This window comes from Pan troglodytes, chromosome 10 (assembly GCF_028858775.2).
Source record: "Pan troglodytes isolate AG18354 chromosome 10, NHGRI_mPanTro3-v2.0_pri, whole genome shotgun sequence".
NCBI classification, from domain to species: Eukaryota; Metazoa; Chordata; class Mammalia; order Primates; family Hominidae; genus Pan; species Pan troglodytes.
In genome coordinates, this window is record NC_072408.2 from 131,353,481 (window position 1) to 131,377,760 (window position 24,280).

General features: G+C 56.8%; 1 protein-coding gene across 50 annotated transcripts in view; it reads right to left on the reverse strand.

Moving 5' to 3' along the window:
* Positions 1-24,280, reverse strand: part of NCOR2 (nuclear receptor corepressor 2) — a 244,179-nt gene that overhangs the window by 202,208 nt on the left and 17,691 nt on the right. For 49 of the 50 annotated variants that reach the window (XM_024348140.3, XM_024348138.3, XM_016924593.4 and 46 more), the window contains exon 2: positions 10,149-10,195. The exons of the other annotated variant lie outside the window; for it this stretch is intronic. The gene's annotated coding sequence lies outside the window, so the exon portion shown is untranslated. The remainder of the gene's footprint in view (positions 1-10,148; positions 10,196-24,280) is intronic. 50 annotated transcript variants of the gene reach the window in all.

Consider the following 24,280-nt stretch of genomic DNA (forward strand, 5'->3'; position numbering starts at 1 on the left):
ATCAGCCTGTGTGATCCATAAGGCAAAGCGCCGCATCTTGTTTGCTGTTTGCCATCCCCTCAACCAGGAGGAGGCCATGGGGACACCAATCTGGCTGCAGGGAGGCAGGAAGCAGATGTCCCACGTCCTGACCATCCCACACTGCCCAGAGCAGCTGCTGCGTGCCTGAGGGCCCTACGTGGCACATGGAGGCTGTCCCACAGCTGGCATGGCCCTGCCAAGAGATCCAGGCTGGCTGCGGCAGTGATCGGCGTACTCACGGGGCAGAGGGAGGGCTGCAGGTGGCACCTGCACCATCCACACGATGAAAAGCAGCTGCCGTGGAGTCAGGCGTTCTGGGTTCACATCCTAGCTCTGCCAACTGGGCGACCTTGGACAAGTCCCCTAACCTCTCTCTGCCCTCAATCCCCTTAACTAGAAAACAGGGCTGATCATAATAGCACCTACCTTCTAAGGCTGCTGCAAAGAGTACATGCGTGTATGTATGGGGTGCACGTTAGAAATTGTAGTTAATGTTAATAATAATAATACTGGCAACTCACACACGGCACTGAGGCAAGAAAAGGATCAGGAAATGTTAGCTTTTATGGTAAATATGGTATTTGCTCTGTGTCAGGTCCTGTTTGAAGCATGTACACACATTAGTCCCTCCAAGATGGGCTTATTATTATTCAATGTGAGTGTTCCAGCTCCTCCAGGCAGCCTCCTTGGATTGCTCCAACCCCCAGGAACACCATGGACACACACAATTCTTCATGTGGGTCTGTCCTCAACTCCTCTCTCCACCCCAGGTGACAGTGAGGGGCAGGGAGAGCCCCAAACCCCACAAGCCTGAAGTCAGCACCAGGGGAATGTGTGAACCCCTACTCCCATCCAAGCCATGGCCCAGAAACGCAGGCCCTGTCCGGCTGCACAAGTACACCCTGTAAAGTAAAGGGTGTTCCCTCCCTGGGCCCCCAGTAGAGGCCCAGACATCCCAAGGTTTCAGGCCCCACTGCCTCGTACAGGACCTGGAGTCTGGAGATATGGAGAGGCACCATGGAGGGAACAGGTGTGGGCTGTGGCTGGGCACCCTGGAGCTGCATGGACAGCGAACGAGGACAAGACTGCCCCCAGCCACCCCCATCCTCTGTCCATGCCCAGCACATGCTCAGGTCCTGAGGAGAAACCACGAGGTGGGGCAGCTGGTCTCCTCTCCTCCGCAGACAGACAGGACGCTAACCAATCAGCCACAGCAAGAACCCCAGCAAAGCCAGCCTGGGGTGCACACAGCTCCCTGCGCTTCTCGGAGAGGACAGGCAGCCCCTTCCACGTCAGGCACATGAGGTGGCCCCCGCTCCCCAAACCAAACAGTAAGAAGCAGCTAGAATCCCAGCTTCACCACCTCCCAGCTGTGTGGTCTCACTCATGCTCCTCCACCTCCCTGAGCCTCAGTTTCTCCAACTGTACAATGGGTCTAAGGACCATTATCTCAGGCAGGACAGAGTCTCCCAAGAGCCAGCCAATCAGGGCCGCTGAAAGAGAAAGAGAAGATCTGGAAAGAAGCTATTTTAATTTCAGCAAATGGGCTTGCTTTGTCATTAGTGAAACACGATTTTATTTTACAGTTCAGAATGGCATCTGTTTATGGCAGTCGTGGAAGGGATGATGAGATCTTTTCAGCAGTGAAACCTCAGGAGGCCTCAGGCCATCCTGATTCAGCAAATCCCTGAACAGGCCGCGCTGAAGGGTAGATGACAAACACGGCGCCCCACACAGACGCGGCCACAGCACACACTGCACGCCCTGTAGGGCGAGATGGGAAGGACGCAGACGGGGGCAGACGACTTGAGTGCAAAGTTCACTGGCTGTGTGACCTCAGGCAAGATGCGGAACCTCTCTGTGCCTCAGTTTCCTCATATGTAAAGAGGGGATGATGATAATCCCTACTTTACAAGAGCTTTTAGGTGATGAAATAATTTTTTATTTTTTTATTTTTATTTTTTGAGGTGGAGTCTTGCTCTGTTGCCCAGGCTGGAGTGCAGTGGCACGATCTCAGCTCACTGCAGTCTCTGCCTCCTGGGTTCAAACAATTCTCCTGCCTCAGCCTCTCCAGTAGTTGGGATTACAGGCGCCCGCCACCACGCCCGGCTAATTCTTCTGTTTTTATTAGAGACGGGGTTTCACCATGTTGGCCAGGCTGGTCTCGAACTCCTGACCTCAGATGATCCGCCTGCCTCGGCCTTCCAAAGTGCTGGGATTACATTACAGACATGAGCCACTGTGCCCAGTCAATTAAATAAATTATAACATGTGAAGTGTGACACAAGGACGATCACAAACCCTGTTAGGACTGCTGCTGTCACTGCCATTGGGTGCTCCCACTTCGAAGCTCCAGTAGGTTTACAAACCCAACTGCAGCATAAAGACGGGTCCACCTGGATCCCTGGGACTTTGCACTGAGGTCATCTGCCCCCGTCCGTGTCCTTCCCATCTCGCCCTCCAGGGTGTGCTGCGTGTGCTGTGGCCCCATCTGTGCGGGGCACCATGTTTGTCATCTACCCTTCAGCGCAGCCTGTTCAGGGATTTGCTGAATCAGGATGGCCCGAGGCCTCCTGAGGTTTCACTGCCGAAAAGACCTCGTCATCCCTTCCACGACTGCCATAAACAGGCAGACTGGGTAAATAACCCTCCAGGGACCCCCCACCACCACCTCCACCACCAAGGCTCTCTGGAAGCCCCTACAGCAGCGCCTCCCCGCCTCCTCCCTCCAGCTGGGGTGGGGATGACTATGAGACGGAAGGAGACACATGTCAGAGCCGAAGATTAAAAACAAGTACAATGATCAGGCAGGCATCCATCCACAATGATGAATCTGATGTAATTAGGCACCCCGCTAACTTCATTACTTATTTATTTACGGGATTGCTTATTTAATTTACAGGCCTCCTTCCCCGAAAAGTCATCTTAGCTGACACCCCTCAGGCAAGGAAAAAGGAGAAGGAGGCCCCCTCTTTCATCCCAGCCCATTCCTGGGCTTCCATATGTCATGCTCCTCCCTTGCCCCAAAATAGCTCCCCGGAAGGCAGGTGTGGTTTTGCCCAAGACAACAGGATTGAACAAGGAAGACCCTTGGTAGAGCCAACGCCTGACATTCACTCAACAGTGCTCAGTGCCAAAGGACAGTGCTTGACCCGGAAGGCACAGCGTCTCCTCCACACCCTCATCTCTCCAGCAGAGGAAACCCTAGGAAAAAGGTGGTCCTGGCCCCAACCAGCCACCAATTCTTGGCATGACCCTCTGGACTGGCAAACACATCACTGCAACAAACGGAGCTGGCACCTCCTAGCCTGAAGGAGGAGAAAGGGCACACAACTCAGAGTCATGAGTTTCATTTCTTATCGGAATGGAAGTCACCTGACCTGTCAGAGCCTCAGTTTCCTCATCTGTAAGAAGAGTGTTAAGAACAACACCTCCGGGCGCGGTGGCTCACGCCTGTAATCCCAACAGTTTGGGAGGCCGAGGCGGGCAGATCACCTGAGGTCGGGAATTCGAGACCAGCCTGGCCAACACAGAGAAACCCCGTCTCTACTAAAAATACAAAATTAGCCAGGCGTGGTGGCGCCTGCCTATAATCCCAGCTTCTAGGGAGGCTGAGGCAGGAGAATTGCTTGAACCCGGGAGGCGGAGGTTGCGGTGAGCCGAGATCGCGCCATTGCACTCCAGCCTGCACAACAAGAGCGAAACTCCGACTCAAAAAAAAAAAAAAAAAAAAAAAAACACTCACTAATCCTAGCACTTTGGGAGGCCGAGGTAAGTGGATGACCTGAGGTCAGGAGTTCAAGAACAGCCTGGCCAACATGGCGAAACCCCGTCTCTACTAAAAAAAAAGAAAATACAAAAAGTAGCCAGACGTGGTGGCACATGCCTGTAATCCCAGCTACTTGGGAGGCTGAGGCAGGAGAATCGCTTGAACCCGGGAGGCGGAGGTTGCAGTGAGCCAAGATCATGCCATGGCACTCCAGCCTGGGCGACACAGCAAGACTCTGTCTCAAAAAAAAATAAAAAATAAAAAAATAAAGAACAACACTCACAGCTAACTAACCCCAAACAACCCAACTGGTGCAATCCGGCACTGCACTGTGGTCTCAACCACTGCAGCCGGACGAGAAGCAGTCAGTCAGCAGCATAAAGACTAGAAAGGAAAACACAGAGCTAGCATTGGCAGACACGAGATTATCTCCCACCATCCTTTAGACTCCCACCAGCTGGCCAGACACATAAAATCAAAACACAGAACCACAGCTTTACCCAAAAGGCAGCAAAAGCTGAAAAATGTAATCGCATGTGCATTAGGGTCTCCTGGAACGGCTAACATTAAAAGATTGACAGTAGCAAGTGCTGACAAGGATGGGGAGCAACTGGAACTCTCATCCACTGCAGGTGGGCATGCAAAATGGGACAGCCACTTTAGAAAACAGCTGGTGGTTTCTTATAAACTAAAATAACACATTTACCATGTGACCTAGCAACCCAACGCCTAGATATTCACACAAGAAAAAAGAAAACATGTTCACACAAAGACTTACACAAGAATGTTCAGAGCAGCTTTATTCCCAATAGCCAAAAACTGGAAACTTTGATGTCCATCAACTGATGAATGGATAAACTGTAATATATCCACAGAATGAAATACTACTTAGCCATGAGAAAGAATGAATTGATACATGAGCAACATGGGTTATGCAGAGTGAAAGAAGCCAGACACAACAAAGTATATACCTGATGATAATTTTATTATAAAATTCTAGAAGAGTTAAAAGCTTCTATAACAGCAGATCAGTGGGTACCTCTAGTCGGGGGTGGGGGGTGGAGGTGGGTGCTAGGGATTTAGTGCCAAGGGACTGGTGGGGATTTGGAGGGAACAGAAACACTTTATTCTGATTGTGGAGGTGATGCAAATGTTTACATTTGTCAAAACACATGCAATTGAACCCTTAAAATGGGTGCATCATTATAGGTTAATTACATCTCAGTGAAGATGATCTTAAGTGGAACAGGGAGAGAGATGCATATATTAACACCACTCACTCCATTCCCAGTGCCCAGGGACTATTTCCTCACTTCTAAATCAGTCTGCTGGTTCCTAAACTGGCCCTCAAGTTTCCCAAAGTCCCCTGATGTATGAGCATTGGAGAGTTTGGGTCTGGGTTGAACCCCAGCTTTGTCCTATGCTAGCTAGGTCATGTAGGGCACTGTGCCCCTTAGGGCAAATCGTTTTGCCTCTCTGCCCCTCAGTCTCCCCCTCTACAAAAGCAAGGTGAGAAATACCACACTCCTCAGAAAACTGCAAAGTAAAATGAACCAAAGTGAACATACCAGCTGCAGGCCCCAGCATACACCAGGGGCTTCATTATTGCTGCTGCCAGGTGATAAATGGTCAAGCCCCAGGCCCACTGTGGACAGAGCTGGCCAGGATTCTTGTAACCCTGACAAACACAACACACTTCCTCACCCCACCAGACAAGGTTCTGGGCTCAAATAGCTGCCCCCAGGCCCCGAGGACTCAGGCCGGGGCATTTAACTGATGCCTGCTGTCCGGACAGGACACGGCTCCTGGGCTCCACCCAACCCGCCTCTCCCAGGGAAGCAGGGACAAAAGGATGGGGCCCTGTGGGGATGGCTGGTCCTGAGGACAACACAGGCACATGAGAGGTCATTTCAGGAGAAGGACATCTGGGAGGCATCCACCAACTCATGCTGAACAAGAGTCCAGCCAGAGCCCACCCGTTTATGAAAGAAAATGATAATAATAATAGAAGGACAGGGAGGGGGCTGCAGGGATGGGGGCTCTGCACCAGCTCCCACAGGCCTGTCCAGGGCTCCTGCTCCCCTCTGAGTGATGGCAGCGCAGGCGCCTGGAGCCAACGGCAGGAGCGGCATCCCCCGGGCCCGATTAGCGGGCGGCCGCAGGCAGACACGCTCAACTGTCAGCCTCCTCCTCTCAGCCCGCCATCACAGGCACCATTAATTGCTGTCATTTGAGGGTGGCCTGTGGGGAGAAGGAGGGAGGAGGAGAAGGAGGGGTAGGGAGCAGGAAGGAAGGGGGAGGGGAGGAAGGGATTGCAGGGAGCCCCCGCCCAGGGCTGAGCATCCAGGCTGGGAAGGAGAGAGAGGAGGATGGCAGAGAGGGAAGGGTGGTGGCGCAGACAGGGAAGGGCAGGGGGCCCTCCATTGCTCTCCTCCCCACACAAGCAGGGCCCAGGGCCCCGTCCAACTGGGGTTAAAGCCGGTCCTCCCAGAGCCCCCGAGAGGCGAGATCCCACTGGGCCAGGGCCCTAAAACCTCCCCCTACACACCTTCGGTGTCCCCGATCACCCGCCCGGGGTACCCCGAGACCCCAGCCCCCACCCACACCTGACCCCTCACCCCAATGTATAGACGATCCCAGACACCCACCTCCCCACCCCCAGACACCCACCTCCCCACCCCACTCCCAGCTGAAGAATCCACTCACAGAGTTTCGAGTCACGGGCAACCCACTTTTGGGGCCAGGGGCTCCCACAGCCCCCTTCTAAGGTCCTAGGTCCGCAGGGAAGAGTGTACCGCTGGGAGCCTGGGGCCAAGCCCTCCCTCTGCTGCTGCACCCTGGGGATGCCACATCACCTCCCTGTACCTCAGTTTCCTCATCTGGAGAATGGGGATAAGGACGGTGCCCACCTCCAGGGTCGCTCTGAGATTTAAGGAGGTAATTCCACAAAGTGCTCAGTGCACGCATAGCGAGTGTCGGCCCTGAGGTCTGTCCCCCCTTGTCTCCCCCATCCCCCCTTCTACCATCACGGTTCTTACTCAGAAAAGGCTGCACCCCCCACCCACCCTCTCCAGCATGGAGGGTCCCAGAGGGGCCCCACAGAGCTGCCAAGTGGGCGTGGTGGGGCAGGGCATCCGGGCAGCGTCTGTCCTCTGTCAGGGGAGTGCAGAGCATCTGCCTGCCTCAATGTGCCCCCATGGCCCCACTCCCACTCACCCCTGCTGGCCCCCAGACAGGCCTTGCCTTCGGGCTGAGGAGCCACTTGGGTCCTGCAAGGGGGCTCCTGGGAGCATCAGGTTCCCTCAGCAGGGGAGGAGGAGGCCCCACTCCACCGTCTGTCTGCCTTCCCGGCCTCCCTCAGATGTGATGGATCGCCCCGGCGGAGGAAGCTAAGTGCTTGCAGACAAAAAGCCCTTTTATCGTCCTCGGGTGGGCCACTGGCATGACAAGCAGATAACTCAGCCACAGGAGGAAGGCTCCCCATTAGGCCGGAGATGGAGACGCCGATGGACGGGGGACAGAGAGGCAGAGGAGGAGGAGGCTGGGAACAACAGCCCAGGCCAGGCCGCTTTCCTTCCAACTTCAAAGTCCCATGAGCCTAGGCAGAAAGCCCTGCTGAGTTCATCACTTTGTGGGGGACCGCCACCATCCCACTCCTCCTTCCCCCACCTCCAAATCCCACTCCTCTTTCCCCCCTCCCTCCAAGTCCCACTCCTCCTTCCCCCCTCCCTCCAAGTCCCACTCCTCCTTCCCCCTCCCTAACCCAAATCCCACTCCTCCTTCCCCCCTCCCTCCAAGTCCCACTCCTCCTTCTCCCTCCCTCCAAATCCCACTCCTCCTCCCCCCACCTCCAAATCCCACTCCTCCTTCTCCCTCCCTCCAAATCCCAATCCTCCTTCCCCTGCTCCCTCCAAGACAAAACCTGGTTGTGAGGCCCAGGGCTTAGGGCCCAAGGCCCAGCCCCAGGAAGCAGATGACCTGCAGGGCTGATCTTCCCTCCTGCCCAGTGGGGGGCCCCCAAAGGCTCAGGACGAAGTAAAGAGGCCTCCTCCAGGAAAACTCCCCCAAGGTAACTCAGAATTGCGCAACCCGGGAGGCCCATTCCAAGCTGCCTCGGTGCTTTGGCAGGGCTGTTCCCTCAGCCTGGGTCACCCTTCCCCCAGATACCTACATGCTCCCTTCCTCCCCTACTTCAGGTCTTTGCTCAAAGGCCACCTTCTCAGGGAGGCCTACCCTGACCCCCACTTTGAAACTGCAACCCCCAGCCCACCCACACGCTCCCCAGACCCCTTCACCACTTGTTCCTCAGCCTGGTGCTCACCACCAAGAGACCCGCTAAGCGTCGGACTTACTGACTTTTGGTCATGGTCTGTCTCCCCGCAGGGAGGACTGGGTGCTTGGCCGTCTTGTCCACAGGTCTATCCCCAGCACCCACAACAGAGCCTGGCACACAGTAGGTGCTTTAGAAAGAGCCATTCCATAAACGAATAGTCATGTACTGCTTAACCAGGGGGACACGTTCTGAGAAACGCACGGGAGCTGGTGCCGTGGCTGTGGGAGCACGATGGGGGTGGACTTGCACAAACCTAGACCTCAGTGCCGGCGGTACACCCAGGTTGTGTGGTGTCATCCAAGCTCGTCCAACCCCGGCCCAGGATGCCTTTGAATGTGGCCTGACACACATTTGTAAACTTTCTGAAAACATTATGAGACCTTTTTGTGATTTTTTTTTTTTTTTTTTTAGCTCATCAGCTATCATTAGTGCTAGTGTATTTTCTGGGTGGCCCAAGACAATTCTTCTTCCAGTGTGGCCCAGGGAAGCCAAAAGATTGGACAACCCTGGTGTAGCCGACGGTTCCCAGGCTACCACCTGTACGGCGTGTGGCTGGACTGACTCCCACAGGCAGCTAGAACCCAGTGGTACACTAGATATCCAAACACAGAAAAGGAACAGTACAAATGTGGTATTCTCTGGGCTTGGTGGCTCACACCTGTCATCCCAGCACTTTGGGAGGCCGAGGCAGGAGGATCACTTGAGGTCAGGAGTTCGAGACCAGCCTGGTGAACATGGCGAAACCCCATCTCTACTACAAATACAAAAATTAGCCAGGCGTGGTGGCGCACGCCTGTAATCCCAGCTACTAAGGAGGCTGAGGCAGGAGAATAGCTTGAACCTGGAGGCAGAGGTTGTAGTGAGCCGAGATCACACCACTGCACTCCAGCCTGGGCAACCAAGCAAGACTCTGTCTCAAAAAAAAAAAAAAAAATGTGGTATAATCTTATGGGACCACTGTCATATATGCGGTCCATCGTTGACCAGAATGTCGTTATGCAGCACATGACTGTATTTGGAACAAGAATGAAATCTCCCGACAACAGCCTGTCATGAGCCAGAACACGCTGTGTGCCCGCCATGTGCCCCAGCCTCCATGCGCAGGAGCCCTGCAATGCCCTCAGCGACCATCTGCCTGGCTGGGAAATGAGCACTCGGGGAGAAACTTGCTGCATTCCCTGGGAAGGGTGAGAAGGTGTTCTTTGCTTCTGGCTCTTTGCTTCCAGCTGAAAGATCTGGGACAGGTGACCAACCTGTGCCTCAGTTTCCCCACTTGTAAAATGAGGCACCACCCATTCTGGAGTGTTGCTGTGAGGGTCACAAAATGGGGTGACCTGTGAAAAGCACGACCTGTGATTATGACTCACCAGGCACCTTCTCGGGCCAGGCACTGCTCTCTATGAGCATTAATCACCGCGGCAAAACCCTATAAGGGGAAACTGTTATTGCCTCCCCGCCCAGTCTACAGATGGAGAAACAGAGATACAGAGAGATAAAGCAACCTGGCCCCGGTGCCCAGCACAGAAGTAGCAGTGATAAGACCAGGACCCAGGCCACCTCTTTGCCTGCTGGGCACGGGGACCACAGTGGTGGTTCAGCCTCAGGGCTTCCTCCAGCACCCAACACCCGAACACCTGGGCCCATCGACAGGCCCCACCCTGGCCAAACCTGCGGGCCCAAAGCCAAAGCACAAAAGCAATGTGACCAAGAACCCCGGAGCCCGGGGAAGCCCACCCTCCTGACACTGACACTGTCAGGGACCCTCCCACCTCTCAGGTGTCATCAAAAAATCACTGCACCAACTCAGCCAGGAAACGGCCCATCAGTGGGGGACCCCGCAAACTGCCCTAGTTGCTCCCTGCCCTGGACGGCTCTGATGTGCCAGACCCCACACGCCCCCCGAGGCCCCCACCACACACTCCAGGCCGAACCTGGCTCCGAGTAATTCCAGACCCACTTCCCGTAAGAAGGTCCAGGCAGGATGAACCTTCTGGGGACACCAAGTGAAGACAGACATGAACCTACCAGAAACTGCCTCCAGCGAGGCTGTGTCCTCAAAGACTCAGGGAGACCTGCGGAGAAAACACGGGTTTTGTTAGTTGACATCGCATGTACGCAGTTTGGCATGACGACACCGACATGCAGGAAAAAAGACCGTGTCTGCCGTCAGGGCCCATGTGTCGTAAGCACTGGGCCAAGTATTTCTCCATGAGAACCCTGTGAGGCAGGTACTGCTACCTATTTGACAGAGAGGGAGACTGACGCTCAGACAATCAAATCTCATGCCCAGGTTCTCAGAGCCGGGAAGTGACGGAGCTGTGATTCAATCCCAGATGTGTGGATTTAAAGGCATCCCACACCCTGGCAAGACCACCGAGGGGCCCCGGGCCACACGGCTAGGCTACTGGGAAACTGCCCCATTAACTACCCAGAGGACCCCACAAACAGGCAGATGGGTCGACGGACACCTGAAGGACGGGGTCCGGGGGTGGGGGTGTCTACTATAATCATGCAAGAATTTATTTTTGTTTGTTTGGTATTTTGGAGTGTTTTTGTTTTTGTTTTTGTTTTGGATACAGTCTCGCTCTGTCACTCAGGCTGGGGTGCAATCACGGCTCCCTGCAGCCCCAACCCTAAGGCGATCCTCCCACCTAAGCCTGCTAAGTAGCTGGGACTATGGGCACGTGCCACCATGCCCGGCTAATTTTTGTATTTTTTTGTAGAGACAGGGTCTCACCATGTTGCCCAGGCTGGTTTCAAACTCCTGAGCTCAAGCAATCCTCCTGCCTTGGCCTCCCAAAGTGCTGGGATTACAGGTGCGAGCCACTGTGCCCAGCCTCATTTAAGAATTTCTGAGTTACCATACAAAGTCAAAAGTAGTGCAATGATAGCTAGTACCCAGAATACAGAGGGGACACCCACAAATCAATATGAGCCAGTCAGTCCAACAGCAGACAGGCAAAAGACAACATAGACGCTTCACCAAAGAGTATATACACATGGCCAATAAGACACGAAAAGATGCCCAACGTCATCAGTCCTTAAGAGAGGGCAATTAAAACCACGAAAGACCACTGCTCACCCATAGGGATGGCAAACATGAGACAGACAACATCAAGTGCTGGTGAGAACAAGGAGCACCTGGAACCCTCACCCGTTGCCGACGGGATGCAAAATGGAGCAACTACTTTGCAAAAACAGTTTGGCTATTTCTTATAGTTAAACACACGCTTGCCACATGACTCAGTAATTCAACTCCTAGGACTTTATCAGACAGACATGAAAACAGCCACAGAGACTCGCGCACAAATGTTCACTGAAGCTTTATGCACAATCGCAGAACAACTGAAAACAACCCAACGGTCCATCGACAGGTGAACGGATAAACAAACAGTGGTACATCCATGCCATATGACTCTGCAATCAAGAGGAACCAAGTGCAGACACACAGGACCACAGGGAGGAATCTGAGACTCAGGCTGTGTCCAAGAAGCCAGATTCAAGGCTGCAGACTCTATGGTTCCACGATAGGATTCTGGGGAAGACAAAACAACTTTCACATTTGTAAAGAGGCCTGCAGAGGTAGTCAAATACAACAAAAAGAATGTGATTCCCGCAAAGTTAGGACGCCAATCACCTCTAGGGAGAAGGCAGCCCATGTCTACAAGGTGACCCCTTTATAATTGTTCGCTAATCTGCACTGAGGGGTTTATACATTCTTTATCGTGTTAACTTCTGCATGAAAAGAACAAGTAAAAAATAGTACAGAGGGCAGACCACTGGACAGTCAGTCTCAATGGACCTCTGGGAAACCCCTTCTCCACCTCGTGCCAAAGCTGAGGGATCGGGCACTGGTGAGGCCAGGGCTGCCCCCTCCCACAAGGGAGCAGCTGTGTGCAGTGCTCAAGCTCTGAAGCCAGGCTCCCCAGGTTCCAATCTGGCCTCTACCCTCTCCTAGCTGTGCAACTTGGAACAAGCAACTTCACCTCTCTGAGTCTCAGATTCCCCATCTCTAAAATGGAAATGATCATTTTAAAAATGCTGACCCCACAGGAATGTTGTGAGTATAAAGTGCCCTCAGTGCCAGTGTGTGCCACTCCAGTGTGTGCCACTCCAGTGTGTGCCACTTCGAGTGCTCAGTTCTTGCTGGACATGACTCCTACCCCCACCCAGGGGCTGGCAGCCAAGCTCCGAGAGGCCAGCCCTCTCCAGTGCCTGGCAGGCCCTCAGGCCCCAAGGAGGGAGCCTTTGAAAGGGCAGCTGCGGGCAGCTCACAGGGGGACAAGCCAGCCACTTCTTTCCTGCCCTTTTTTCTTTTTTAAGCGTTTTTTTCACTATGATGCCCCCAGGCTTGGCACTTGGTCCTGCCATCTGCATCAGCTCCAGAGACAGGCCCTGCAGGAAGGCTGGAAACAGGGAGGGCCCGGGCACATCTTCACAGCCGCCCTCCCCAGCTCCCGGAAGCCTCGGTGGCCAGCCACCTGCAGCACGTCCCGTCACAGGCTAGGGCAGAGCCAGGCCTGGCAGGCGCTCTCCCTGGGCACCAAAGAGCTCTCAACCTCCACCTGGGAGAGACAGCTGGGAGATCAGACCCCATCTTCTCCTAACCTGCTCCCAATCCCAGCCAGCTCAGCCTGCAATCCCCAACAGACAGAGTCCCAGGGTGTCCCGGTGGCATGGGGTCAAGGCCAGTGGGGGCTGGCCCCAAGGTCACATTGTCCAGAGGGAAACAGAGAATCTCCCAGCAGTAATGGAGTGACACATAGGTCCAAAGAGGGGTTCCCAATTTAGAAAACTCAGCAGGGACTTCCCAGGACAGGCAACCTGTCACACTGGCCAGAATCCAGGGAGATGACTGAGGGGCCAAGGGGGGTAGCGAGGACTGGGCTGAGGTGGGAAGGAACCCAGGGCCCTGGCTGGAGCAGAGCCAGGGGGAGAGGAAGAGAGAGGAGGGCTGGAGGCAGCAGGGGCGGGTCACGCAGGGTTCTGCAGATGGGTTTTATCTCCAGAGCAGAGAACCTTAGGAGGGTTACGCAAGCTGCAGAGGGGCAAGGTCCCACTCCAAAGTGGAGATGCATCTGGCCGTGAAGCGCGGGTGAGGGCAGAAGCCACAGCCAAGGGAGAGGCCACTGTGCCAGTCCAGGAGAGCGATGTGGCGGGCGGCCAGGCTGGGCGCAGCGAGGTGGGAGAGGGGCCAGCATGGAGAGCATCGTGCATTAGAGTCCGAAAGGCAGGCAAGGGATGGTGAGAATCAAGAGGCCCGCTCCTCCTCTCCGACCCTGGGCAGAGCTAGTAGGGGAGAGAAGGAGAGGGTGACAACATCCACTTCCTGCACAGGACCCTTTCAGGGGCGCAGCTATCCCGTGTCCCTGGCCAGGAAACTGCTGCTCTGAGGGAGGAGTCACCCAAGGCCACGTGGCAAGGAAGGGAGTGAGCCGGGATCCAAACCCAGGACCAAGTGCTTGGGCCATGGGGAGCCAGGGCACCAGGGCACAGGGCTGGCAGCGTGGGGTGGAGGCTGCTCCAGCCCAGGCTGCTCGCGAGCGGCCAGGGCATGTGGGCCACAGTGTGGACCGAGCCCCACGCCTCCCCGGCAGAGCCGCCCCCGTCAGGGCTTCCTGGGCCGGGCGTCTCCCAGCTCAGCCCCGCAGCAGCGGGTCTCACTCACTGTGTCACGCTCCCCTGTGCTCACACCCACCACTCACTCGCTCAAGGCCACAGTTGCACTTGCTCACTCTGCTGCACTCACATTCACACTCATTCACACTCGTGCACACCCGGTTCACACTCACCGGCTCGGGGCCACCCACACACATTCCAGCTCAGGCCCAGGCCCACTGGCCGGCTCCGCGGGCCCTCCCCGCACGGCATCCCACCCGCTCCTTCATGCTCACTGTCCCCCAGCAAGCTCCCACGCTCCCCCTCACCCTCCCAGGCAGGCTGGGGGAACCCGGACACCCCCCATTCCTCTGAAACCACCGGCTCAGTCCACCCGCAGCTGGAAGAAGGGCCGGGCCTCCATCCTCGCACCCCTGGGGCTGCCCAGGCTAGTCTCCCGGCAAAGCGGATGCACGGGGAGAGCAAGGACCAGTTCCAAGGCTCCCCTCTGCCAAGCCCACCGTGACCACTCCTGGCCCACAGGCTGAGACTTGCCCCCACCTGCCAGCACCCCCCTTGTCAGCTCCCAAACAAGCCCACCTCCTGGCGTTGGCTTTTACCCTCAACTCTACCAAACGCACCCTCACCCTGCTCTCCACCCTGCTGGAACCAGAACAAGCACCATCTTTTCCTCCTCCAGGAAGCCCGCCTGGCTCACCCCAGCCACAAAGGCCAACCTGACTCGTCCATTCGCCACACCCAGAGATGGGAAGCTACCACCCACGGCCACACAGCTGCAAGAGGCAGAGCCAGCTGACATTCAAACCCAGAGGCAGCTTCGACCTGCCTCGACCAGGACACCATCAACCTTCAGCTGCTCAACAAACAGAGGGGAGAGACCCCCGTTACCTGCCAGGTACAGAGGCATGACTGCGAACACAAAAGCTGAGGGTCTTAGGGGCCAAAGTCACACACACCCACACCCAAACACCCTCCGGTACACCCATAAGTGAGCAAGGTGATTGCAAAGAGTGGCCCCTGGAGTGACGGACATAAACCATGGTGACCCTGCAGTGGTGGGAGGGAGGGCAGGGAGGGCCCCCTGCAGGAGGAGACACTGGAGCCAAGCACAGAGGGCCGAGGAACAGGTGTCCATGAGGAAGGAAAAAAGAGCACTCCAGGCAGAAGGCACAGCCTGTGCAAAGGCCCAGGGGCAAGAACCAGCTCAGAGGGTTAGAGAAGCTGGGGCAGCCAGAGGGCTGGGGAGTGGAGAACTGGAGAGGGTTGGGGAGTAGAGCTGGAGGGGGATGGAGGTGGAGAGCTGGAGGGGGATGGGGAGTGGAGCTGGAGGGGGATGGGAGTGGAGATGGGGGGATGGGGGTGGAGATGGAGGGGGATGGGAGGAGGATATGCAGGGGGATGGGGATTGAAGAGCTGGAGGGGGATGGGGTGGAGAACTGGAGGGGCGTGGGAGGTGGAGAGCTGGAGGGGGGTGGGGAGTGGAGCTGGAGGGGGATGGGGAGTGAAGAGCTGGAGGGAGATGGTGGTGGAGATGGAGGGGGTGGGGAGTGGAGAGATGGAGGGGGATGGGGGTGGAGAGCTGGAGGGGGATGGGAGGTGGAGATGGAAGGGGATGAAGAGTAGAGATGGAGGGTGGTGGGGAGTGGAGAGCTGGAGGGGGATGGGGAGTGGAACTGGAGGGAGATGGGGAGTGGAGATGGAGGGGGATGGGGGTGGATATGGAGGGGGATGGGGAGTGAATAGCTGGAGGGGGATGGGAGGTGGAGAGCTGGAGGGGGATGGGGGTGGATATGGAGGGGGATGCGGAGTGAAGAGCTGGAAAGGGATGGAGGGTGGAGATGGAGGGGGATGGAGAGTGGAGATGGAGGGGGATGGAGAGTGGAGATGGAGGGGGTGGGGAGTGGAGATGGAGGGGGTGGGGAGTGGAGAGCTGGAGGGGGATGGGGAGTGGAGGTGGAGGGGGATGGGGAGTGAAGAGCTGGAGGGGGATCTGGGGTGAAGAGCTAGAGGAAGATGGGGAGTGGAGATGGAGGGGGATGGGGGTGGACATGAAGGGGGATGGGGAGTGGAGATGGAGGGGGTGAGGAGTGGAGATGGAGGGGGATGGGGGTGGAGATGAAGGGGGATGGGGAGTGGAGATGGAGGGGGTGAGGAGTGGAGATGGAGGGGGATGGGGTGGAGAGCTGGAGGGGGATGGGGAGTGGAGATGGAGGGGGATGGGGAGTGGTGATGGAGAGGGATGGGGAGTGGAGAGCTGGAGGGGGATGGGGAGTGGAGATGGAGGGGGATGGAGAGCAGTGATGGAGGGGGATGGAGGTGGAGATGGAGGGAGATGGGGAGAGGAGATGGAAGGGGCTGGAGGTGGAGAGCTAGAGGGGAATGGGGAGTGGAGCTGGAGGGGGAGGGGTGGAGAGCTGGAGGGGGATGGGGAGTGAAGAGCTGGAGGGGAATGGGGGTGGACAGCTGGAGGGGTTGGGGAGTGGAGAGCTAGAGGGGGATGGGGAGTGGAGAGCTGGAGGGGGAGGGGGTGGAGAGCTGGAGGGGGATGGGGAGTGAAGAGCTGGAGGGGAATGGGGGTGGACAGCTGGAGGGGGATGGGGAGTGGAGATGGAGGGGGATGTGGAGTAGAGAGCTGGAGGGGCATGGGGAGTGGAGCTGGAGGAGGTGTGGAATGGAGAGCTAGAGGGGGATGGGGAGTGGAGAGCTGGAGGGGGATGGGGAGTGGAGATGAAGGGGGACGGGGAGTGGAGATGGAGGGGGATGGAGGAGGAGATGGAGGGGGATGGAGGAGATGGAGGGGGGTGGGGAGTGGAGATGGAGGGGGAAGGGGAGTGGTGATGGAGGGGTATGAAGAATGGAGATTGAAAGGGATGGGGAGTGGAGATGGAGCAGGTGGGGAGTGGAGCTGGAGGGGGGTGGGGATGGAGCTGGAGGGGGATGGGAGTGGAGCTGGAGGGGATGCGGTGGAGAGCTGGAAGGGGATTGGGAGTGGAGAGCTGGAGGGGGTGTGGAGAGCTGGAGGGGGATGGGGAGTGGAGAGCTGGAGGGGGAGGGGGTGGAGAGTTGGAGGGGGATGGGGAGTAGAGAGCTGGAGGGGGAGGGGGTGGAGAGTTGGAGGGGGATGGGGAGTGGAGAGCTGGAAGGGGATGGGGGCTGTGTTCCTGGCCACAGGAGGGGGGCCACGTGCTCCAGTGGAACACATAACTGAGTAGGAACAGTGTGGGGCAGGGCCAGCGAGGACACCTTTGGGTCAATCCCTGAGGGCTCCATGGAGGCATTGACCTCTTGCCCTCCCAGACCCAGCCTCAGCCTCTTCCTGCATGGAGGGTCAGAACTGTGGGGCTCCAGCCTCAATGCTGGGCAAGGGCTTGGTGTCTGGACTCTGGAGCCTTTCCCACCAGAACCTGCAGCAGCCACAGGAACAGGGCGGGCCATTGCCTCGGGGCTCCTGTGCCTCCGGGACCCATGATTACTCAAGCCCAGGGCTCAGTATAAATCCTCCCTCTCAGCCCAGCCTCCCCTGACCAGTGGCCACACCGGCCACAACAGCCACACCCTTGGCAGGGCCACATGAGGGACATCTTCCAGAAGGGAGAAGGACGGGTGTTGATCGAGCACCCACAGTGCCCACAGAGATGGACGAGGTGGGCGACAGCAGCCCAGGCTCCACTCCAGGCCACCTCTGCCCTGGGCACCGAGGCCAAGACCCTCAGCGCCCGTCCCAGGCCCTAGGAACCTGCCAGGCCAGCATGAGCCAGCCTCGGGGCATGCTCCGCAGAAGCTCTAAACTGGACCCCGCAGACCCACAGATCAGACCCTGGCCCCCAAGGGGCAGGCATGACTCCCCAAAGCCTTCCCTGCAGGCTGGAGTTTGGGGACTTCCAGCACAGCACAACTCAGGTGCCGTGAGACATGGAGGCGGCTCACCGCCCTCCCAGGGCCGGCCGGGGTCCACCGGATACATCTTCCCACACAGGGTGAACAAGGAGCCTCCCCTATCTCCTGCAGTGGTGTCACCTGGTCTCCGTCCCTGTGGTAGCCAGCAGTCCAGACAGCCAGAGCGGGAGGGAGGCAGGCTCCGCAGCCCTTCCATTGAGAAGCCGCCGGGATATGTTTTCCTTCTCCAGTGACAGCCGAGGCAGCCCGCCCCGCGCCAGCCCTCCTGGAAGCTGCAGAGGCAGCCACCCAGAGTTCACCAAGGTCTCAGTCCCCACCGGACTGCAACAGCCAAGGGCGGGTGGGTGGGCGAAGATGGGGGTCACAGCCTCTCTCCCTCCCATCCCTCCTCCACCAGCTAGGGCATGGGCCACCAGACCAAGGCCAAGGGGGCTGGCAGCATGGATGTGAGTGATCAGGGCCTGCAGTGGGACCAGTAGGGAGGTGGGGATGGGCCGCAGCCCCGTCCAGAGGGGGACTGAGGAGCAACCCCGTGCCCTGCCCAGGAACGCGCCCCAGCCCCAGGGCCACCTGTCTGCTCCCAATAAGGAAGGCTGCGCTGACACCGAGCACAGCGACTGGGGAGGAGCCGCTGCAAAAAACCATGACAACGATCATCACAATAATAACAGCCCTCACTTCCTGCCAAGCCACGTGCATCTCCACTGTCCGGACCCTGTTTCAGGGGTGGGGAAACAGATCCACACGGGGTTACCTGCCCCAGGTCACACAGCCAGCGAGGGGCGGGGAGACGGGACCCCGGGCATCTGACCCTCTGCCCTCGGCCACTCCATTCTCCACCCCGACAGCGCCGTGGATTTAGCAGGGACTAGGCTTCCCAGAAACCTCGCCGCCCCTCTCCTCGCTGCGGGGTGTGGGGCCGCCATCAGAGACAGCAGCCGGCAGGAGCAATTAGAGGCCAGGAAGGAGCCGGGGTATCGACCGCTTTCGGGAGGGAAGGGGGACGCGGGCTCTGTCGGGGTGGCAGCAGCCTGGCTCATGGCCAAGCACGGGCCACGACAGGGCAGGGAGCGCAGCCCAGGCCGGGAGGCCGCGGAGGCCCCACGCGGCAGCACGGAAAGGCCAGCTGTCCGTCCACCTGTCTGTCCAGCCCCCTCACCCTCACGGGCACCGACAGCCCCTCGGGGCCTGAAGCTCAGGGTTTCACTGCCTCCGCACAATGCTAAGCCCCTTACGATGATTAACTCCTTTAATTCTTAACAACCGCCCCACATCCTCCCCCTGTGCAGATGGAGGCAGTGAGGTAAGAACGCCCTCCCAGAGAGTTCCCAGGACTGGGATCCACACTCAGCGTCAGCCAGCACCAGCGATGCCGCCTCTGCCCGGCACCCCCTGCCCGGGGAGCCCCAGCGGGGAGGGAGATGAATGGAAAGGGTGCACTGGAGACTGCTGGATGAGATGGAAGCTTCGGGAAACCTCTCTATGCCCCGCAGTGACCCTGTCTGTAAAAGAGGAACATCACAACACCTGCCTCACAGTATGCTGTAGATGAACTCAGGTTTAGCCCCACAGATAGGCAGAGCAAGTACCCCAAAATGTCAGCTGCTGGCTTCTCCCAGAGAGGCTGCCTGGCCTGGGGACCCCTGAATCTGCAGCTGAACAGAAAAACCACCGCGGACTCTCCCCAGCCTCTGCCCCGGGCTGCCCGCCCAGGAGCAGGGTCTGGCCTTTAGAAGCTCCCTGGAGGGCGGGGGCACCATCCAGGAGCAATTAATTGCTGGGTCAAGAGATGGTGAAAGAGATTTGTCACGAGGGCCTGGGGATATTCAGGGTGGGAGGGTGGCCCACACTGATTCAGTTGCCCCACCTTCCACCTCACAAGCAGGCTCTGCCCCCACTCAAACCCCCAGGACATCCTCCTCTGCCTCCACACCCGCCCGGACCTAGGGTAGGTCAGGGATGCAGCCCCAGCACCCGTGACCTGCTCCCAGGAGGGACCTGCTTCCACCATTCAGCCGGTGCCCACACGCAGGAGGGGACAGCCAGGCACAAGTGGGGCTGACATACAGAGTCCCTGGGGGGCCCTCAAATGGGCCTGAGACCCAGATCAAATCCCTGAGCCATCTCATCTTGGCAGGAGACTGCGACCCCTGTGTGTGCTGCTCAACTTCTCAGAGGCAGTTTCCTCACAGTGAAACGGAGGCAATTATATTAGGTGGCTAAAATCAGGCTGGCTCCAGCTGCAGCCCTAGTGCTGTCATTTTTTAAAGCCTGAGGAAGGTGCCTTGCTTCTCGGAACCTCAGTGTGCCCATCTGTAAAACAGGGATGATGCCAGGGGCTACTCTGAAGAGAAATTTACAACCTGGCACCCAGCAGTGCTCAGTTGAAGCTCACCATTGGGGTTCACCAGGCCACCTCCCCAGGGCCCCTTGCCAGCCTGCAACCCTACTGAGACACCAATGTCCCCAGCACCTCGAACACCCAGAAGCGGGGCCCAGGGGGAGGGAGCAGAGTCTCGGAGGGCCATGATGAGAGGACTGGATAAGAGCCCACCTTCCCTGCCTCCCACCTCCACAGCAGGCCCAGGGGAAACATAGGCTTTGGTGACCACCAGGCTGGGGCCAGAGGCCAGTGACAACAGAAGCACCCAGAGACAAGGCAGCCCCTGACCCAGATCTTCCATGGGCAGGGCTCTGCAGGAGCCTCTGGTCTGGAGGGGTCCGAGGCACAGATTTCCCCATGAGTCCCCATCAGCTTTCAGCCCCTGGTGTCCACACCCAATCCCTCCACACCAACCCACCGACACACGGGGCCCCTCGAAGGCCCCACCACACAGATGGGAAAACCAAGGCCCAAGGACGCCAGGCAAGGGCAGCTCAGCCCGGGATCTTTCTCATGTACCAGTGAGCTCAGCTCAGCCCGGCAGGCGTTCAGAAGCCCAAGTGGCCCGGCTGGGGTCAGGGCCCTGAGTCAGAGCAAGAAACGCAGCAGAAACTGAAACAGCCCAGTGGCCCCACACACTCCAGAGTGAGCCATGCTGCTTCCCTGCGCCGCCCCGTGCTGGGAAGTTCCTGCTTCTGTGGTCAGGGTGAGGGTGGGGGTGGGGAACGAGTGGTGTGGAACAGCCTTTCAGCCTGGGGACCCTCTCTGGGCCCAGCAGATGAGCAAAGTTCCATGCACACAGGCAGAGCTGTGAACTGGCCCCACCTCAGAGTCTCCGTGTCACCCAGGACACATGCAAAGCCACACATTACCTGGGGCAGCAGTTCAGGGGTATGCATAGGTGAAGCACAGACAGGCAGGAGAGACCCATCCCAGGCACAGGCTGTTTCTGCTCCCTGGCAGGGCTCAGCCTGCAGCAAGGCCACAGAGCACAGGACTCGCGATCTCAGGATAGGGTCTGAGACCCGGGTTCAAAACCCAGCTGCACTGCTTTCTAGCTCTGTGACCCTGGGCACGTGGCTTAACCCTTCTGAGCCTGCCTGTTTCCTCGCCGTAAAATAGAAACTCAGCTCACAGGGCTGACTCAGAGGCTCAGTGAGCGAATGCCTGCCTACAGTAAGAGTGAATGCCCAGCATACAGTAAGGGCTTAATAAATATGTACAGCAGTTCCTGCTTAGCCACGGCAGCTTTCCACAGTTTCAGTATGGTGGTCTGAAAACAAACAGAAAATTCCACAAATAAACAACTCGTAAGTTTTTGGGTTTTGGGTTTTTGTTTTGTTTTGTTTTTCTCACTGTGTTATATAGGCTGGAGTGCAGTGGTGTGATCTCAGCTCACTGCAGCCTCCGCCTCCACCTCCTGGGTTCAAGTGATTCTCCTGCCTCAGCCTCCTGAGTAACTGGGATTACAGGCACTCGCCACCACGCCTGGCTAAATTTTGTTGTATTTTTAGTAGAGACGGGGTTTCACCATGTTGGCCAGGCTGGTCTCGAACTCCTGGCTTCAAGAGATCCACCCACCTTGGCTTCCCGAAGTGCTGGGGTTACAGGCATGAGCCACCACACCTGGCCTGTCCTATTTTATTATTAGTTATGGTTGTTAATCTCTCACTGTGCCTAATTTGTAAAGAAAACCTTGTCAGAGGTCTGTATGTGTAGGAACAGATGGAGTGTATATAGGGTTCCATACTGTCTGCAGCTTCAGGCATCCACTGGGGGTCTTAGAATATATCCCCCAAGATTAAGGGGGGACTACTCCATCTTTTTTAGTTCCCACATTTTTCAAATGGAGATGAAATTCACATTACATAAAATTAACCACTATAAAGTAGGCAGCTCTGACATTTAGGACATTCCCAGTACTGTGCGACCATCACCTCTATCTAATTCCAAAACATTTTCATCACTCTAAAAGGAGACCCCATCAACATGGCGTAGGTTCTCCCCAGGTCCCCTCCTTCCAGCCTCTGGCAACCACCAATCTGCTTTCTGTCTCCACGGGTTTGCCTGTTCTGGGCATTTCATGAAAGTGGAATCGTACACTATGTGGCCTTGTGTGTCTGGCTTCTTTCACTCAGCATCATGGTTTCAAGGTTCACCCGCAGTGTAGCATGCATCCGTACTTCATTCCTTTTCATGGCTGAATAATATTCCATTGTATGGAGAGACCAATCATATATTTTTATATGAGAAAAGTGTGTTATAAAGAATACATATTCATATATATAACAACATATATATAAATACACATACAGAATGAGATATAATTCTAAAACTTGTAAGGTTATAAAATAACCATAAGAACTATGATGATGTGGAATCTGGTGAACGAGCCAGCTGGTGGGAGAGAGGGGCCTGGGGTGCCCCAGGCCAGGCAGGTCCCCTCCTGTGTGACCTCTCCTCCACTCTAACTCTCCTCCACATCATATCAGGCCTCCTAAACGTGCACTGAGCTGGGACCTGAATGGCAGCAAGGAGCCAGCTGTGTCAATATGCAAGGAACAGCATTCCAGGTGGGGGGAACAACAAACGCGAAGGCCCAGAGGCAGATGCGGTCGGTGAGGGATGAGGAGCTCCCGGGTGGCCTCTGAATTTATTCTCAGAGCAGTGGGAAGAGAATGGAGAGTGTGGGGCCAGAGTCTCATGGTCCTTCTGATGGGATCCCTCTGGCTGCAACTCAGAGACCAGACAGGTGTGACCAGAGTGGACTGGGGACCCGGAAGAGGCTACTGCAGTCGTCCAAGCCAGATGGCGACAGAGTGGGGGTCCATCATGGTGCCTGGTCTGCCATTCTTTTCTTTTTGTCATTATTATTGATATGAAAACAGAGGGTCTCGATGGCAATGCTGTTCCCCCCCAAACATAGTTACTGTTTATTATTATTCCATCTCACAATAACAGCATATTATCTTTACTGTTCCTGTTATTTTTTTCTGTGCTGTTAGGGCGGGGCGGGGGGTCTCCATGGCAGGGTCCCCACCCCAGGGATGTTTTTGGCTGCCCCATGACTGGCTCATGGCCTTTGGGACAGTCCCACTCCATAAAAGTCACCCTCCCTACACAATTTTCAAATGACCTGGCCATTCAAAAAAACCTGCCAGAACCAGTCCAAATACTAGCTGTTTCTTAAATGTCACTCTCCTCTCCCCCGAGCACTGCAGGGCATTGATCTGCTTTCTTGCGAATCCACGCTTACTCATTCTGAGTGGGAGCCAGCCACTCCTCCCTCTCGTTTCCCTGCTTCCCCTTACCCGACGGTTGGGGCACTGCACAGATTTTTGCTGTTGTTGTTAATTCTGTGTCGAGTCTAGTCTGTATTAAGGAGGAATTTCATTGCCCAGGAGTAGAGGGGATTTTCCAAGTCTATGGGGTAAATATTGTCAGGGTGGTTGGGATGCAGTGTGGCGCTGAGCCAGGGAGCTAACCTCTCTGAGCCTTCGTTGCTTGCCTGGCAATGATGATGGTTGCTGGGTCACGAGATCACCGAGAGGATCAGATGAATTCACGTGGCATGTGCCGCACTGAGACAGGCAGGCGCGCAGCTGAGGGGCTGGCGGTGGGAGGGGCAGGGCCGCGGCTGGAGGATAAAATCCCACACTCCCCGCTTGGCCGGGTGGCCCACTGCCCGTCTGGCTTTTGAGGAGATAAGCCGCCTGCTCAGGTTCACGTTCGGGATCAAATGAACCCACTTAATCCCCCTAGGGATCTCTGCTGAGCTGGCTCCTTGGGGGCCTGGGGAGGAAGGCAACTGAGCCCCCTGCAGTAGAAACCCCCACCCGCGAGGCCAGGCACAGAGAAGGTGCCAAGGGCTTCTGCCCCAGCGCCGGGGCACAGCGGGCTGAGGGAGCCCCAGGACAGAAGCGGTCACACATCATGGGCTCATCATCACAGCCACAGTGACTCCTGACTCCCCACTGCAACCCAGAAGGTAAATGCTATTATGAACACCCTTCTCCAGATGGGGAAACCGAGGCCCAGAAAGAAAACAGCGCGCCTGAAGGTGACAGAGCGCCTCGCCATATTACCAGCAACCCCTCAAGATAACCTTATCACGTTTCACAGAGGGAGAGAGGGCGGCAGGAACGGGGCCTTGAGTCACCACCCTATCCCACTGGGAAGGCAGGGGTGGATGGGCAGAGTGTCACGCCTGCCTAGGGGAAGTACACGCTAGGTACTTATGGGAAGTATGTGAATGAAC